Raw genomic sequence first — 6,546 nt, forward strand, 5'->3', positions numbered from 1 at the left:
TTTTATTTCAACAAGATGGAGATTTTCCTTTTTTTCACTCTGTGTTACGGGGTTAGGGGTGGAGATATTTTAATTGTGGAGCTAGTTCTCAGAGTCATAAATTACATGTTTCCAAATGAATTCCATTACTGGTCTTTGACATACTGCCTATATTTACTGAATGTGTAGTGTACACTTCCAAACACAGTGTGGTTGCTCCCTTGACCTTTTCTGACACCATTCTGGAATCCTACTTCTTATTCTGCTATCCCTACCATTCAATGACCTGTCACTTCATCTTGCTGCTTCGCCCAGTTAAGTATTCTCAGCCAGGGGCTGTCCCCATGGCCGAGTGGTTAAGTTCACACACTCCACTTCAGCAGCCCAGGGTTTCACCAGTTCGAATCCTGGGCATGGACAGGGCACTGCTCATCAGTCATGCTGAGGCAGCGTCCCATATGCCACAACTAGAAGGACTCACAACTAAAAATACACAACTATGTACACAACTATGCAACTTTGGGGAGAAAAAGGAAAAATAAAATCTTAAAAAAAAAAAAAGAATTCTCAGCCACAGCATAGGACCTTTGAGGGGTATGTCCTGCCCTTCTTCTCAGTAGTGTGTACATAAACACTTTGTTACTAGTTCCTTTGCAATTACTTTTTCTTCCTAGATTAACCAGTGGGGGTGCCAGGCGTATTCATCTGTTAAAACCGAAATTGGTTCTCTTACTGTCAAAGGTCATAGCAGCAACAGGAAATAGTTTATGTTTCAGTACCTTAGTAAGTAGAAGAGTGCACATTCTTGACCACATTGCCCAGGAGATTTCAATGCAGAACAGAGCTGTGACTGTCCTCAGTGCATGGGCAGACTCCAAAGATGAGAGGAGGTCAGATGGCAGAAGCAACTAACTGACAGAGATAACCAAACAAGAATGTTAAGAAAGCTAGCTTTGGGGCTGGCCTGGTGGCATAATGGTTAAGTTAGTGTGCTCCGCTTTGGAGGCCCAGGGTTCGCCAGTTTGGATCCTGGGCATGGACCTACACTACTCATGAAGCCATGCTGTGGTAGCATCCCACATACAAAACAGAAGAAGATTGCCACAGATGTTAGCTCAGCAACAATCTTCCTCAAGCAAAAAGAGAAAGATTGGCAACAGATGTTAGCTCAGAGCCAATCATCTTCACCAAAACACGAAAACAAAACAAAAAAGCTAGCTTTGGCCCAAGCTGATTTGAAGATGGAATGAAAGACTGTGAAAGGTAGCTGCTGACCAGGAAAGGGTCCTGGGACAGGATAATGAGGATAACGTTATCACACTCTCCTAACTTCTGATTTATCAAGTCCAAAGTTACCTTTTCCTTTGTTTTAAAATGAAAATGACGTGTGTGTTAGATTGGGGAGGTCAGAGATAGCTAGGATGGAAGGCACAGCACAGGCCTTTAAGGCACTGTTTACTGTGTAGGTGCCTTTGCCCACAAGCGCTTTGAGTTAGAAGAAGGCAGGATGGCAGGCTCACTGTCTTTTCCTTCCATGTCTTGGTGTTGGATGGCACTGACAGTGCAGCCAACATCACATAAATAATAGCTATTATTTTTTGAGCAACTGCTATGGTTCAGGCAATGTATGTAGCTGTGTTTAATTCTCACAGCAACCGTTTGAGGTAGGTATTATCCTCTCCAATTTTCAGATGAGGAAACAAAGGCTCAGAGGAAGAAATGAAACCACTTTTTGTCCATGGCGGTGAGACCGCAGTGCCACGTGTCTTCAGTCCTAAAGAAAATGCTATATTTTGACTCTAGTATTGATTCTTTTCTTGTTTACCTTGTAATGAAAAGTAGTTTATCAGTTATATCCCATAAGCTTAAATCCCTCCAGCCTTCTCTCTCATTAAATGGCAGTTTACTGGAGTAGAGCTCTATAAATGGGATAGTTTGTTTCTCTCTCTGCCTGAAAGTAAGAAAAAGGAAAGGGCTGATTCTAGAAAGTAAATTATTTAGCTTGAAATTGAGCAGTCTGCCTAGAACATGGAGCAGTGGCACGTTGTTGGAGGAGAGTGTGGATCAGCAGGCTGAGGACCCAGGCTTATTAGCTAATGGGATGTCGGGGAAACAGCCATCTCCCCAGTGCCCATCCCCCACCCCCGGGTTTTTAGTAAGTTGCTTGTCTGTTCTCCCCATGCCAGTGGTTGTGTGGGAGGGGCATTAGTGAGACCGTGGAGAGAAAAAGCGGAAAGAATGTCACGTCAACCTGAGTCTGAACCCACTTCTGATACAAGTTAACCTCTCTGAGACCTAGTTTCCTTGTCCATAAAATGGGAAAAATCATACACACAGGATTCTAAGAAGTAGGATAATGTGTATAAAGGCACAGTATCTTATCACGTAGATGATGAGTGTCAGCAGTTGTTATGAATGTGCTGCCAGTTTTGTACGTCATAGGTAATGTTACAGTGAGAGGTGGAAAAGCCAGAGAGGTGGGTGCAAGTGGAGACAGTTCTTAGAGGAGTGAACCCTCGACTACCTGAGCTCCATCAACCGTCAACCTTCCATGGCAAGCTGGGGTCCTGGGCATTTGGAGCTTGCCTAGGTCCCCTGGGGTTTTTTGCGTGTTCTGACATGGGAAGCTGCTGTTCTGCTGGTGTTGTCAACTCAGAGAGTTGGGAAGCTGTATGAACTTCATAAGCTATTGCTGTAAGTTGGGAAAGAGAAGTAGACTTCTCTCTGTTAAGCATTGTGGTCCTGGTATTTCATTTCATCCTTAGAACAGCCCACTAGCAGAGGCTGTGCCTTGCCCATTTTCCCTGGGTATTCACTCTTCTATTACGTACCCACAGGGTCCTATTGCAAGAACCTGCAAGTCTGCCTTAACACTTCTGTAGGCTTGTGTGTGGCACATGCTGGGAGTGCCAGGGAGTTAGAGCCCCCGAGGCAGCATTCAGCCAGTGAAAGATGGAAGTTGGAGGATAAAACCCCAGCCTCAGGGCCAGCCCAGTGGCATAGTGATTAAGTTCGAGCACTTCACTTTGGTGGCCTGGTGTTTACGGGTTTGGATCCCAAGCATGGACCTCTGTGCCACTAGTAAAGCTATGCTGTGGCTGCATCCCACATACAAAAAATAGAGGAGGGGGCCGGCTCCGTGGCCAAGTGGTTAAGTTCGCCTGCTCCACTGCGGTGCCCCAGGGTTCGGATCCTGGGTGTGGGTGTGGCACTGCGGGTCAGGCCACGTTGAGGCGGCATCCTACATCCCACAACTAGAAGGACCTGCAAGTAAGATATACAACTATGTATGGGGCGGGGGGGGTGGTGGAGGGTGGGAAATCAGAAAAAAAAAAAAGATTGGCAACAGTTGTTAGCCTAGGTGCCAATCTTTAAAAAAAAAACAAAAGGAAGATTGGCACAGCTGTTAGCTCAGGGCCAGTCTTCCTCACCAAAAAACAAACAAAAACCCCCAGCCTCCTCAACCTCTTAGGTAGGTGCATTCTACCTGTCTCTCAGAGTTCACTTGTGGGATTGAGCCTCAGTAGCTCCCAGCAGCAACTTAATTATGTACATTCTGTTGGTTTCCTTCTCTTCCTACCGTACAACCAGGTCCCCATCAGTGCTTCCTGGGTAAGGGCTGGAACTAGGGTGAGGGGCCTTCACTCTTGGGTTCAGGTAAAGGCAGGGTTGGCACTTGTGTGAACCTGAGAGTGCCTCTTTACGTTTGTAGCTAGGCACCTCAGAGGTATTGCCCTAATCCTAGCCCTGGCCTGGGTTGCTTCCCAGATAAACTATTTTGCGCTCAAATTAGGTCTGTTTCTGGGGAAACCCAGCTAAGGCAAATTCTATGGAGAAATTAGTCTCCATGTTTTATACATGGGAAACCGGCTCAGAGAAGTGACGAAATTTGCTTAAGATTATATAGCTGGTAAATGGGATGGGATTTGAACCCACGTCTGACACCAAAGCTGATGCTGTCTGTACTACACTATACTACCTCCTACCTCCCACTTGAGGCACAAAACTCAATGGGAATTTTAAGTTTGGATGGGCTCGTTCTTATCTGTGAGGCAGACCATCTTTGGCCCTAAGTTAACTTAGCAGATGGGAATTGGAGTGAGGGGAAGGCAGGTAGTACCAGTGGGAAGTTGGGAGAATGTGTAAACCCAGAGTGGAAAGGCTGTTGAAGCCACATGCACCAGGAAGGCAGGAAGAGGTTGCTTATTTCCTCTCAGTTTCAAAAGCCATGGACTATTGAGGTTATGGGAGGGTTCTTCAATTTAATAAAAATTTACTGATATCTAATTCCAGGTCAGGTCTAGAACTGGCCCTGGGGCTACGAAGGTGAATGAGAAACTTTCTCTGGGGGCCCGTAGTACAGAGGGGGAAGACAAGCACATAAACATGATTTTAATAGGCTGTTGTCAATGCAGTGGTACAAGGAAATCCAAGACTGGGATCAATGGACGGGCTGCACTCAGCTGGGGTAAGGGCCAAGAGGAGCTTGTCCCGGGAAAAGCTTCCAGCATTGGTGATGACGGAGGTGTAGTGTAAAGAATGAGGAAAAATGAGATGAAAAGGCTGGAGAGGGTGAAAGGGGAGTCTTTCCAGACAGATCAGCATGAACAAAGACCTAACAGTAAGAAGCAGCTTGATGGGTGTAGGAGAGCTGCAAGGCACATCCAGAGTAAAAGGGCATGGAGAGAATGATGGAGAGCTTATTGAGGGCCTGTGTGCCTGGCTGCGGGGCACTGTCAGCTGTGAGAAGCAAGCCTGTGAGCACCTTGGAGCAGGGAGGGTCTGGCTCCAAGCCCAGCAGTGGTACCCTGGCTGTGGCCCGCCTTTTCCCCGGCTGATTGACTCTCTCCATTACTGACTTTTACATTACTTACTCTCCCTTCTAGACAGCTGGAGATTGGCACTAAGGGGCTGTGAGGGAGCCTCGTCAGGACTTGTCCTTCTCCCTGTTGGTCAGTGGCCATCTGGTGTCTGAAGAGAACTTCTGGCTGCTGCTGTACCTCTGCCACAGTCACGGCTGTCAGAGCTGCTCACAGACCTCAAGCCCAGGCTGCTGCCTCCCTCCATAGGCCCTGACACACACCTTCCCTGACACTCTGCCTAGGGTACCAGGACCCCTGCTCCTGGGGAGATGAACACAGGACTTGCAGAAGCAGATAAATCTTTATCTTCCAGATAAAGAGACCTGGCATTGCTTTTCATGGACGTATCCTCACTCTGGCGCAAGAGACTGCAGACTCTGGTGGTCAGCATGAATCACAGCTGGGTCTTTCACATTCAGTTCTATATTCTCTCCCAACAAAGTTGAGAGAAACGGAGCCCCAGGCTAGGCAGTATGCTATGTCGTGGGTGATGGCCACTCTGTCCTCCCCACCCTTTCCCCAGTTTCCCTGCCTTTCAGAACGTTTATGACCAATTGGTACCCAGTGAACTGTGCAGCAGGGCTGATATTTCCAGGCCCAGTCATGCCAAAACTGGTACCAGAGCCACCATCCCTGGTCTCCATCCTGGGGTCATGTGGAGGCCATGTACTACCTGTGGATAATGGTAGGGTTAGTGCTGATGAGGTAACCCAAAATTTTTAAAGTATCTGCTCACCAATTTCCCTGAAACAAAAATTGGTGCAGTTCGTCTAGTCTCCTACCATGGTGGTTGTCTTAGTCTGTTCGAGCTATTATAACAAAATACCACAGTCGGAGTGGATTATAAACAATAGAAATTTATTTCTCACAATTCTGGAGGCTGGAAGTCTGAGATCAGGGTGCCAGCATGGTTGGGTGAGGACCCTCTTCTAGGTCTCAGACTGCCAACTTCTCATATCCTCACATGGCAGAAGGGGCATGGGAGCTCTTTGGGGCCTCTTTTTTGAGGACACAAATCCCATTTATTAGGGCTCTGCCCTTTTGACCTAATCACCTCCCAAAAGCCCCACCTCCTAATACCATCACCTTGGGGATTAAATTTTCAACATAAGAATTTTGGGGGAACACTGATATTCAGACCACAGCAGCGGGCACAGTGATACCCCAAGGTTTTGTGCATTCAAGACTAATTCGGGGGGAACCAGCTTGGTGGCCAATGACTTTACTGCAGCCTGAGTCTCCCCTTCCCCTTGTGGTAAAGACGCAGGGTGTGAACCTACTCTTCCCCCTTGGCCTACAGACCAAAGGCTAGACTCCACAGTGGGGCTGCCGCCTCTCCCACCATATATCCCCACCTACATGTATCCTCTTTAGGCCTTTGGAGCTGCACCCCATTCCATGAAGGTGCCTGTGCTCCATGATTTTGTACATGCTCTTTCTTTGTTAAGGACCACCTCTGTCAGCATGTTGCCCTTCTTCCTTCAGGGCTCAGCTTCCTCAACTTGACCTGCCCACTCTAGGACAGAGTTAGTCTCTTCCTCTTGTGTTCCCACATTACCTCTTTCTCATTAATACTTCCTCATTTTGGAAAATTGTCTATTCTACTGCATATTTCTCCAGCTCCTTTCCAGGGGTGAGCCACCACTTCAAAAGTCAGACTGTGAGTGTTTGTAAAATGGACAGAGCTCTGAGGGGATGTCCCAAA

The sequence above is a fragment of the Equus asinus genome, chromosome 9 (assembly GCF_041296235.1).
Source record: "Equus asinus isolate D_3611 breed Donkey chromosome 9, EquAss-T2T_v2, whole genome shotgun sequence".
NCBI classification, from domain to species: Eukaryota; Metazoa; Chordata; class Mammalia; order Perissodactyla; family Equidae; genus Equus; species Equus asinus.